Below are 13047 nucleotides of genomic sequence, written 5' to 3' on the forward strand. Positions count from 1 at the left end.
ATGCTTCTTCCCAGGCTTGTGCACCACCTCGTAGTCAAATTCACTGAGCTTCACAGCCCATCTAGAGAGTCTAGTGGACGGATCCTTCAACTCCAACAACCACTTCAATGCAGTATGATCTATCACTACCCGAAATCTTCTCCTATATAAATAACATTTAAAGTATGTGATTCCATAGATTAAGCTAAGCATCTCCTTCTCGGTTGTTGAGTAATTCCTCTCTGCTGCATTTGACTGCCTAGACACACAGGCTACAGGATGTTCTTTTCCATAAATTTCCTGACTAAGAACACACCCTAATGCTTGTTTCAATGCATCGTATGCTAGTATAAACTCCTTTTCAGAATCTGGAAACACAAGAACTGGGCTTGATGTTAACACTTCTTTCAGTTCATCAAACGCTTTCTGACACTCTTCTGTCCACTCAAATTTCACACCCTTCTGTAATAATCGCGTCAAAGGCTGTGCTAAATCTGCAAAACCCTTCACGAACTTTTGATAGAAAAAGCAAATTCTGATGAATGACTGCACTTCCTTAACTCTTTTTGGTTCCCGAAAATCCCTTACAGCCTGTACCAACCTCAGATCTGTTTGCACTCTGTCCTTACTGATAATATGACCCAAATATTTTACTTCCTCTAATGCAAAATGACACTTCTCCAGGCTCAACGTCAAATGAGCTGCTCTTAACCTCATAAAGACTTCCATTAACCACTGTCTATGTTGCTCCACACTACTTGAAAACACTATAACGTCATCCAAATAGACAAGACACTGCCGTGGCTTCAAACCCCTCAAGACCCTGTCTAGCAACCTCTGAAATGTTGTCGGAGCGTTTTTCAAACCGAATGGCATTCTGATGTACTGGTAATGGCCTCCAGGAGTAGAGAAAGCAGTTTTTGGATGATCCTCTGTGGCCACCTCTAACTGATATTAACCACTTGTCAAATCCATTGTAGAAAAGTACTGGCACTGTCCTAAGTGATTCAAAGTCTCCGATATATTGGAAATGGGGTATGCATCCATTACTGTCTTATTATTGATGTATTGGTAGACACAACAGAACCTGTATTTCTTAGTTCCATCCATAGATTTTTTAGGCACAATGACAATGCCCACTCTCCAGCATCTATTACTATGCTCTATAACACTGTCCGCAAGCTGCTGATCAATGTAATCCTCCACAATCGGCTGCAAATACCTTAGTATTCTGTATGGTTTATGGTAAACAGGTGCTACATTCCCTGTTGGTATCATATGTTGAATAATGGAGTTGCTGGTAACGGCCCTCGTGGAAAAAACAAATCCTTAAGTTCCCACAATAATTCTGCAATATGCTCTCTTTCTCCTCCTTTCAAATGCTTTATTTTGTTACGCAATGCAGTTCTATCAGCAGTCAGTGGTTGATCGCTTCGCATACCTCTCAAACACCAGTCTTCATCATCTGGCACATCCAAATTTGCTACTAAAACTCCTTTCCTCACATTCGCATCTACAGCACTAAAGTTATCCATGTTCACAGGAACTACTTGCCCGTCATTCCCCTCCTGTATGCGTACAACACTGCATTTCACAAAACAACCCAATGGACCCAAAACTTCATTATCCTCCAACGGTTCAATAACACATACTGTACCCACAGGTAGATTTGATTCCACATTTACCCAAAGCAACTTCCCGATGCCACTAGACACACACTCATGTGAATTAAGCCCTACTGCTAATGTACGTGGTTCAATTTGTTTGTTCATTACATTGAATGCCCCTCATGGCAGCTATGCATTGACAACAGTTTCCCCTAGCTGAAATAACATTCCACCAAGTTCCACAGTTTGTTGTCCAAGGTCAATTTTGGCATGATGCTGATGCAAGAAATCTACTCCTAGGATCATCTCATAGCCCTTGCTTACCCATTGTACTACCTCCATGCATGCATTAAATCAGACTTTCTGTATTTGAAAGTCAACTGTCACTGACCCCAAAGGCGTGACCTCGTTATCCCCCACTCCACGCAACCTATAACGTGGTGGATCTAGCTTCCTTCATTCCATTATATTTTTAGTAGCCACTGACACTTGTGCCCCTGTGTCCAACAACATCTTAAACTTTTTAGTTCCTATGGATCCTATCACTGAACATTCCACCTCTGCATACATTTTCGTAACATTGAAATTAAACAGAAGCTCCCTTAGGGGGATCTTGGTCCCCCTCTGCCATGTAACGCTTGTCCACCTCTCCTATCTCCACTTCTCCATCCTCCCTGCTGCGGATTTACACTCCTTCCTTTATTCCTTGGTGAATGGGTACATTGCCTCTGCACCTGCCCTGTACGACCACACTTATAACATTTCACATCCGTTGTCAACACTGTTTGCCTCTCACATACCCCTGTTGCCACATCTATTTCCTCACATTGAATTTCCAGCTGAATGGCTGAATACAAATCTTTTGGAGTCCCTTCACACACTTCCCATGACATATGTGCCAGTAACCCTCTCAAAAATACATAAAGTGCCCATTGCTTGGCCTCCTGCAACAGAATACTATTCGCTTCATCGCTCTGACCCAACTCGTAAGTATACTCATTAATTTCCCTTATCCTGTCCGCAAATTTCTCCATCATCTCCCTCTGTCTCTTTGACATTGTACTTAACCTCTCTCTAAAGTAACAAGCACTATTCTGTTTTTTGTACCTTTGTAAAAGCCCTTCTTTAACTGATTAAACTGTCCTGCCTTCCTTAAGGGCTCAGAACACCTTACATAGGTTTTTGCTTCACCTGTTAATCTAATCTTGGTTATCTGTAGCAACTGTTCATCAGACCAACAATTCATCACCGCTGAAGTCTCAAAGTCCTACACAAACAAACACACAACCTCAGATGCCTTTCCAGAAAATGGAATAATCAAACTCAAGGCAGCTGGATCAATCTCCTGCACCCTAGGCAACAACAACTGATCAGATGCGGTTTCCCACTCACTTCTAGATGTTAATTCATTTCTCAACTGCATATTGTCTGGTGTAAATTGTGCTACTTTTTTCAACAAAATCTGTACTGCTTCTGGTTCTGACACACCTTGCATTGCTGACTCTGCCATTGTGTTGCTTTTGTTGCCAGTTAGTCCCGAAACAAAATATTTAAGTACAAGAATAACCCAACTCGTACACCTCAGTATCATCATACTCAGTAACATCATAATCAAACCAATACAAAAGTAATTCAATGCCACAAAAAAAAGTCTTACTGCCCCAAATACACTAACACTTACTCTGACAAAAAAATAATAATATGCCTATACAAAACATCTGAAATGGCCTGGCAAGAAAACGTCCAATACTCAAAAGAAAACTGCTCAAAACTCACCACATCTTGTGAATGTAATGCGGATGGTGGGCCCAAACGTCGTACTGGACAGATGACATCCACTGTTCTGACACCAAATGTAGTGGAAACTTCTGCCATCAAATGTAACAGCAACACCAAATGTAGTGGGAAGAGGTAGAAGGTACCATATTAAGACTCGGCTGAGCTTTCCAAGTGATTTATTGTTTCCAACTACAGTGCCCCCGTTCCTCTCTCATGATCATTTCATCCCCATCTGGCGTGCAGGTCACCCAAATTGGCATCAAATGTAATAAGACCTGCACCAAGGCGGTTGGACATGCCTCGTAAAGAGCTTCCCGGCCAATGACAACAAACGCTCATTTCCAGCGGGTCCCACAATGCTAAGGACACCACTTCACTGTCTGCGAAATGGCGTGGTGCAGAATGGCTGCCTCAGCGACCCATGTACAGACTGCTGTGAGTCAGCCTTTTACGGCAGCGGAGTTACATTGTCATCAGGATGCCGGCAGTTGACTCAGTGGTCTGTGACTCTGCTATCTCAGTGCCGCTCAGTGTGAGCCACAGGCGGCCAGCTGCATACTTCTCGCCGGCGTGCCAAAGATCATGGTGACATCAAGTGCCCGCGATCTGGAGTCCAAATCTGTGGCCCTCGCCTTGGGATGCCTTTGGCATATGTTGGAAGCCAGAATGACTGCCCGCAGTAGCGAGCCATGGAGTGGCCCGCTACTGGCTGGCTACGGGCCCTGTGTTGACCTCAAAGGGTCGAACCAGTGACCCGCTGTTGACTGGAATGCTGGTGCTCCATCTGCTGCTGCATGTAGCTGGTGGTGTGACATGCCTCGCCATCCAGTAGAGCTTCCACATTTGAAAGAATCTCGTTAGAAACCTGCACCTATTTATACGTGGCTGTGCACTTCTGTTTTGCCATATGCACTGCTTTGTGTCATGTACTCATAACATGCTAGGTTGGCCAATGGGCCCCTTCTGCCTGTGATTTGCGCCATGCAAAACTGCTATGTATACTCTTTCGGCAGTCTGATGGCCCTGTGGCCTCTGTTCTACTTCGTAACTGTTGGTATGAGCAACTCACTGCAATCCGGCCTGCACCTGGCTGTAACTTGTGCTCAGAATATTGCACAAAACATTTTTTCCTATACTAAATTGTGGTGCCGCTACACTGCTGAAAGATGTACAGATGAATAGTGTACACTCACTACTGCCTTAACCATATCTGAACCCAGCTGTAACTGTTGCATAGCTTGCAAAGCTTTTAGGTGCTTATGTAACTTGTCATTACACAACTTCTGCTTAGTACCATCCTCTACCAATGTTGATATCTGCACCATCAGAGCAGCTACAGTATTACTCATATTAGCTGATTGTATTTCTAGCATCTTTGTGTAATTGGTTACTACTTTTACACTCACAAGTCTAACATAAAGGAAACAAATCATCTTTTAAAAGAAACAGAAAAACTCCACAGACATAGATACCCAGAATTCACGCACATAGTCTTAACAATTCCTTATGTCTGATCACTGCCCAGCAACTCAGTACAATCACGTAGTGCATAATAAGTGGTGCAAGTTACTGATACTATTCCAATACATGGGATATTATGACCAGTTAAATTACAGCTCTCACATTTTACAGATACAAATAAGTTTCCCTACATTTTCCTCTAAATTGTGACAGATCTACAGGTTCTTCAGCATTGACAAAAGTCACTTTCCACTCTGCATGCCAATCTCTATGTCAACCCTGCCAATATAAAACAACATAATAGAAACGCCAGTAGAAAATGCTGTTGCAACTCACCACATTGTGGTCATAGCTGAGACACGTGGACGCCATTTGAGATGTCAGATAGTTATTGCTAATGCTGTGACATCTTGACCTGTTCCATCAATCACTCCTAGACATCAGTGTCGTACCGATGTCACCAAAGACCGCTTCTGGCATCAAATTACATAGCGGGATGGTGGTGGTTGTGGTGGTGTACAGAGTCAACGCTACATTGTCAGGATCTGTTGAGCATCTTTCAGCACTAATAAAACATGGCTAACAAGTTAACATTTATTGATTCCAATTTACAGGTCAGTGTCATCTCATCAGCCTAAGCTGACGCCACATGCTGATGATGGTGGCATTCTGCTGACTCCTGTTGTTGGCTTGGGCTGGCTGGTTACCAAGGCTATTATTCCAACAGTTCAGATTAAGTCTTGAGGAAGCAAATCCATAGTGAGAGAGTATGCCCCACACTGTTAGAACATCAACCTGCCAATGGAAGATGACAATGATCCATGATGACCCACAGGGATGTACCGCACTGTGACAAATCGTGTAGTCAGCTGATCCTGATCCCAATGGACCGGGAGGCCCTTGGCCACTGAAGCGCCTGCAGCGATGATCAGAAAAAGAAGCACTAGATGGCCCTCTCACCCAGCAATGATGCCAATGTTAGCATGATCAGCACCACAATAGGTACTAGTGTTGGAAGAGCATCAGTCCCCCTTTCAGCAACATGGTAGATGGTGACCAGTTCTAAGCTCCATGAGTGGCAGATCACAGTTACTCAGATACTGTCATCTCGGGAATGGCAAGCAGTATGTTCATGAGAAGTGCTGGAAAAACTAATACAGGGATGTCACAACACCATAATAATCACTGAATTGTGTGCTCTGGTACAAACAGTATCGATCCTAATGGACAGCTGAATTGAGAGCTAGAGAACCACAGTATTTATGGAGATGAGCTGGAGATACTGACATGAGGCACTGCTGTTCATAATGACTGAATGTGGCTCGCTTCTTTACTAGTGGTCAGTAGTCCTTGTTCTGCTGTGTTTGCTTAACAATTTGTTACAGTCTCTTAACTCCACTGTCAAGTCTCTGAAATTTGTTATTGCATCTGCGGTAATACTTGTTGCTTCACGTAACAAGAGCTAACAAATATACCTCCATCTCTTTCTCTCTCTTGGTTGACAATATGCTAAATGTGTAACTTGTGCTTGGCAATTGGTGCTGATGTAGCAGAGTGTGCTTATGTACAGACCAACTTACGGGTTTGATTGTTTCTTTCTGCTGCACAGCTATGTCATCGCCTCTGCCAGGTGTCACCTGTCGCTGTGCTAGCATGAACTTAATAAAAATTTAATTTCTTCCCCTATTCTGCTCTGTGGCATAAAAGTGATAGTGGGTGTTTTGGACAGTTTGATTGAGCTCGGGTTAGGTTCCATTATGTACTGTATATGAGATGAGAATGTTCTTATTTTGAAAATTGAAAGAAATAGAGATTGACATTAAAAACAATCATCCTCCAGATCTGAGCCATATTTTATTCTAGATGCAATTATTTGTTATAGTCTCTAGGAAGCAGAGCTTGTAGCACCTGGAACTTTAAACCAGCCATACGTATTCTAACCCAGACACAGGTCATGCTCCTTTCTTCAGTAGGTGAAGATGTAGTGGATATAAATGTCTTCCTCTAATGAAGTGACTACACAAAATATTGGCTTCACTTAGTGTTTAAGGGAAACGAAAAACTTTGCAAAAATTTAGAGTATGCATTATGGGCAGTGTCCAGTAGACCAGCATTAATAACAGTCAAGCCTAACCTACCCTCCATAGAGAAATATCTGACAAGAACAGATGAGTCCACAGCAGCAACACAACTGAAAGTAGATAGAGAATCATCAGGAAAGCATAGGAAGCAGCCACAGAATCAAACAAACCAAACAGGACTGCTTCTTCATTGACCCCCCTCTATGCAGAAGTGCTTTCTGCACAGAAACCTCTTGTTGAAGAGGCACCATCAAGAGCAGTAACAGAAAAACTACCATGAAAGAAACCAGAAAGGAAGGCAAAAGTGCAGCTTTCTGTAATTACTGCAACAACATCGCCAGCAGCAGTGACTCCAACAGCTCCATCAACGACTTCAACAGTTTCACCACCAGTGGAATTGCCAGCAACAGCAGTGGAAACAGCAGCAATACCATCAGCATCAATGAAGAGGTACTAGCAACAGCAGTGGCGCCAAGAACACCAGCCACAGTAAGTGTCAACTTAAGGCCAAGATGGCCTGAAACGAAAAAGGATATTTTCTCTCCCATCCCCCAAAAAAGACCAAATGTGACAACATTACTTAAGATACGGTCTCACAACAATGATATTGATAAATCTAGTCATTCAATTGTAATTAATAAAACAATGCCAGAATCTTCTCACAGAAATGTATTGACTAGTATAAATCATTAGTCTGTCACAAAAATCTATTTTCATAATGTGCAGGAACTTAAGAATAAGCTAAATGAGTTAGAACTGTTAACAATATCAACAGTGAACTATCAGACACCCAAGTACTGTGTATTACTGAACACTGTATGAGGTCTCTCAAAACAGAATCAGTTGTATTTGCACAATTTAGGCTAGTGCACACCTTTTCAAGAAAAAAATTCAGAGGTGAATGAAGCTGCATATTTGTAAAAGACACTGTTTCAGCTGCTCCAATACATATTCAATTCCTACTCTATTGAAAAACACATGGAATTGTCTGGTATTGAAACCAAAGATACTGATGATCATGTAATATCAGTTTATAGCTCTCCCTTGGGCAACTTGCACTTCTTTTATAGAAATTTCACACCAGCATTAGAAAAAGTGATGAAAAGAAAACTATCAATGGTCATAATTTATGATGACTTTAATATCAATTTCCTCACTGAAGGCAATGATCAGTCTGACTTTAAAAACTTTATGAAATGTTACAACCTTAATATGAAGGGTACATCCCAAACTGGGGTAACTAGCCAAAATGTTTGGGGTAACTAGCCAAAATGTAAGCACTCTTGACCAAATGATTAGCAACAAGGATTGTTCTGTTAGATTATAAATTTGGGATTTTTTGACCATAATGCACTGATTTTACAGACAGTATTTCTTAAATACAAACATTCAACTCAAAAAAATGACTATACAATGTAGAAGTTTCTGTCAAAGCAATGTACTCAAATTTCTGTCCCATATGAGAAAAAACTGGGAGACTGTATACCACTCTCAAACAGTAGATGGAAAATTTGAAACTTTTCTAAACATTGAAGGTATTTTTGTTCTGTCACTGCAACTATGCAAATGCATGATTTTTTTCACCAGATGTGTTTGACTTTATTGAGGTAAAGCATCATCAGCGTCTGTAATTAAGTTTTTACATTTTGATTTGATTTTAGATCAAAAAACAGTTTGTTAAGAATATGTGGATTTGTATTTAAATCCAATCACTAAAATCAAATCAAAATGTAAAAAGTTAATTGCAGACCACTCACTGATGATGCTTTACCTCAATAAAGCGAAACGCGCCTGGTGAAAAAAATCATGCACTTTTGTAGCTGCAGTGACAGAACAAAAATACTCTCAAGAACTGTAAAGCAACTACGGACACTATGACCACACAAATGAAGAATTTTCTCAACATTTTCTGCTGCTATTTCAACTATCAATTCCTTTTAAAAACAAAAATCGTATGTAACAATGGAGCATCCTCCAATTGGATCACAGCAGGTATTATGCGGACACTATGTCATGGCAGTTTTAGGTGGGGAGTGTTTTGAACTGTAATTGTGTACTATACCAGTAGAGGTCAGGCCTGAACTACCACTACCAACTGCAGCAAACAATTGTGCTGTAGCCACTACCAAATGCTTTGTGTACTCCATTTTTCTGTCTGTTGTGGATTGCTTCTTCTTCTTCTTCCTTTTTTTAAATGCGACCCTCACCAAAACAAAAGGAATCTGTGATCTCTATGACCGATATGTCAGTTTTGCTTCTGTGGAAGCACAGAATGCGGAGATAGGGTGGCAGCCCTCCAAGCGGGAGGGCCTCTTCTCTCGGGCAGTCTAAGTTCTCATTTGTTTATGGTCATGGCTGACTGCCATGATATACTGCATGCATAATATCATAACATCAGCAAAGAGAAAGAGTGAGCTGTTCTCCCTCAGGGAGACTAAACTTTGCAACAGTAAACAATTTACAAAAAAACTTTACTGCATACAAAAGAATATTTATAAATGTGAGTGCTGCTAAAATACTACAAAATGACATCCTTCTGAAGTCTTCATACAACAAAAGCAAATACCCAAGGCAAATAATCAACACAAAAACAGGTAGAAATAGGAAGAATGTAAGTAACATTAAACTTAAAGTAAATTCAACTTTAATTACTGACCAAGAGGAAGTAGCTCAGGAATTTAATTCATACCTTATTGAAACTATAGTAACACTAACAGAGCATCTAAAAAGTAGTGGTTTCCCTCAATCAGTCCTCAGTACCTCCATTAAGACAATTTTTCATCACCTACATGGGAAGCAGAGATAGAAAAATTAATCAGTAGTAAATTAAACAAAAAAATCATCAGCAGTAGAAGACATTATCCCCTGCTTCTTTCTCCATAGATGCAGTAAAATTATTAGTAAGCCACTGTCTCACATAATAAGTGCTTCATTTTTTGATACAATATTTCTAAGAAAACTTAAAATGGCAAAAATCATACCCCAAAGGTATCCAAAGAAGATCCTAGCAACTACTGTCCAGTTGCAGTGCTTTCACTATTCAGTAAAATATTTGAGTATGAAGTGGCTATCAGACTTAACTCATTTCCCAGAAAAAATAACATTATTTCCTCTGCTCAGTATGGTTTTCAAGAAAATAAAACAACTACTGATGCAATATATGAATTTCTTGATTCTACCCTACACCTGGTTGCCAAGAAATTTCCAGCTATTGGAGTTTTTCTTGACCTTGACATGGTGAACCACAACACAATTTTGCAAAAGTTGGGTTGGTATGGGATAAGGAGAACTGCCTGTGGCTGAATTAGTAGCTTATTAAAGACTAAGCCTAGTATTTTCATATAATTAAAGTAAATCAAATTTACCAATGAGGCAAAATTCTTAGGGATCCACATCATGGATACATATACATGCAAAAACCAGCAAAGTCTGTTATATGCTCCACTCAGTGAGGGATGAGCTAAATACCAGCACATTGACTTGTATGTTTCATGCTCTTTTCCATTCAGTACTAAGTTATGGAATCATTTTTTGGGGTCATAGTACCAAATCAGTGAATTTATTCAAATAAAAAAAAGAGAGAGAGAGAGAGAGAGAGAGAGAGAGAGAGAGAGAGAGAGAGAGAGAGAGAGAGATCAGTTTGAACAATCCTACACAAGCATCAAAGATAAACCTGTAAACCACTGTTTAAAAACGAAACATACTGCCTCTCCCTAGTCAATACATTTTTTAATGCTCTGCTTTATTAAACAAAACATCAGTAGACTGGAGTGGAACCTGGATAAACACCACCATGACAAGGCTGAAGAGATTGTTAAGGTTGGTTCGCCATTCAACTAAACTCTACAGTAATGGAAATCAAACTTTATAACCATCTTCTGGAAAGAATAGGAACTATTCAAGAACAAACTAAACTTAAGAAAACTTTAAGAGCACTGTTAACAAATCATTGCTTCTACAGTATACAATACTTCCTTCAGTGTGATCTATAAACCAATGTGATGTATACTAAGTGAACCAGAGGTATGTGTATATATGTTCCCTATTATGTTGTGCACAATGAATGATTGGGTAGGAATACACATGTAATATGTCTTCTGCGTGATGTATACTATGTTTAACAATGTTGTATGTATATGTGTTTTTCATCATCTGCATGACATGTCCCAAATTGTGTTGTACACTTCTGAACACTGAATGATTTAATGGATCAATAAAGATACAATACAAAAAATGTAAAACTCTGCATCATTCTTGAGCACCCACCATGTCATCCTCTGCCAAAGGCATGACTGCATGCGGTACAGAGGGGCCAGTTGTTAGTACACTACTCTCCTGATTGTTGTTGGGTTTCTACTACTTACCAGTCAAGTAGCTCCTTGGTTAGCCTCATGAGGCTGAGTAAGTCCTGTACCATCCCCTAATCAAGCCTGGCCCCCTGTATGGCAGTCAGTTATGCTCACCACTCAGATACTGACGTAGATTCATTTCTTCAGTAATCCACGTATATATTTTTCACAAAAATGAGATCTATCAGGATTTAGCAAATCGTTAGCATATTTGTGCTACATTTTCATCTGACATCTCCACACAGCAAATGATTATATATTTAAGCTTGTGCATTTACAAATGGAACCATCTGCCAAAACTGGATTGCTCATCAGTTTTATGTAATGTATAGGATCTTTATTTAATTAGTGTTTAAGCTCACATTGCACTTAAATGATAATCTCATTTTTTGTAAACTAAACCAAACTTAAGTATTTCTGTTGTAGAGGTGCCATAACAATGGTACTATGTAACAAAGATAAACAAATGGCAGGTAATCCTGTAAGTAGTGTAATAAAATGATGGAATGTATTACATGTAATGAGGTCTGTTTTTGAAGTACACGTATTTGCCTGCTATAAAGAAGTGAAATTCCTTTCTTTTTGAAACACACTGTAAATCATGTACATACTTACTTACATATAAATTGTAATGGTCAGTCCAGCACCTCAAGCATCACTCTGTATTTCAAGAACATTCATAAAGAGCTTGTGCAGTAAGCTTTTGCCATAAAAAGCCCAACAGAAATCAAAATATATCTCAAAGAAACTGGCCACATAATAATTTTGAAATGAATTGGTGAAAATAAATGCAGATATTTTTAATACTGTAATATATCTCATTAGGAAGTTTTATTCTGAGGGGAATAAAAATAAAACAAAGTTCAAACTTTCTGTTGTGTTGTGTTGCCTACCACTTGTTTCAACAATATGATATGTTAAGGGAGTGTTACATAATATCCCATCATCCAGCAATAGTAATGTATAAAGACATTACAAAAGGAAGAGTTGGAAATTAGATTTCATTTATAGTCTGAGTAATTTAACACATTACAGTTATAATCTTGTAGGAGAAAATTAAATTATTATGCACCTAGAGAAGACATAATTTTAGATGGAAACTGAGAGAGAATGGGAATGGTGTATACAATGACTATGGAGGAAAAATAAGACTGTGCTCATTGATTTGAATAATATGAGAGAGAATAACAGCACAGGGTGACAATTATTGAACTAGATGAAATAAAATTATCATAAAATTTGAATAATATGATAGACAAAAAAAGTACAGGGTGACAGTTATTGAACTAGACGAAATACAATTATCGTAACTTCTTAACAGTATGCATTAGGATGTTCAAACTGTATGCTTGGCTGCGGGGCATGATAGGAAGTAGGATGCACTTTGTTGTTTGGTTTAGCGATGAAGCCCACTTTGATTTGGAAGGGTTTGTCAATAAGCAAAACTGGTGCATTTAGGGGACTGAGAATCCACATTTTGTGATCAAGAAGTCTCTTCACTCTCAATAGGTGACTGTGATGTGGAGTGTCCAGTCATGGAATAATCAGAGCAATATTCCTTGATGGCACAGTGACTACCAAATGGTATGTGGTTTTGGAAGATGATTTCACCCCATTATCCAAAGTGACCCTGATTTTGACAACATGTGGTTCTTGCAAGATGAAACTAGACCCTATCAAAGCAGGAGAGTGTTTGATGTCCTGGAGGAGCACTTAGGGGACTGCATTCAGCTCTGGGGTACCCAGAGGCCACTGGCATGGGCCTCGATTGTCCGCCATATTCTCTGGATC

The 13047-nt window shown here is 39.7% G+C and overlaps 1 protein-coding gene across 1 annotated transcript in view; it reads right to left on the bottom strand.

Moving 5' to 3' along the window:
* LOC126470959 (Down syndrome cell adhesion molecule-like protein Dscam2) overlaps nucleotides 1–13047 on the bottom strand; it is a 242310-nt gene that overhangs the window by 22426 nt on the left and 206837 nt on the right. The window lies entirely within an intron of this gene.

The sequence above is a fragment of the Schistocerca serialis genome, chromosome 3 (genome assembly GCF_023864345.2).
Source record: "Schistocerca serialis cubense isolate TAMUIC-IGC-003099 chromosome 3, iqSchSeri2.2, whole genome shotgun sequence".
NCBI lineage: Eukaryota > Metazoa > Arthropoda > Insecta > Orthoptera > Acrididae > Schistocerca > Schistocerca serialis.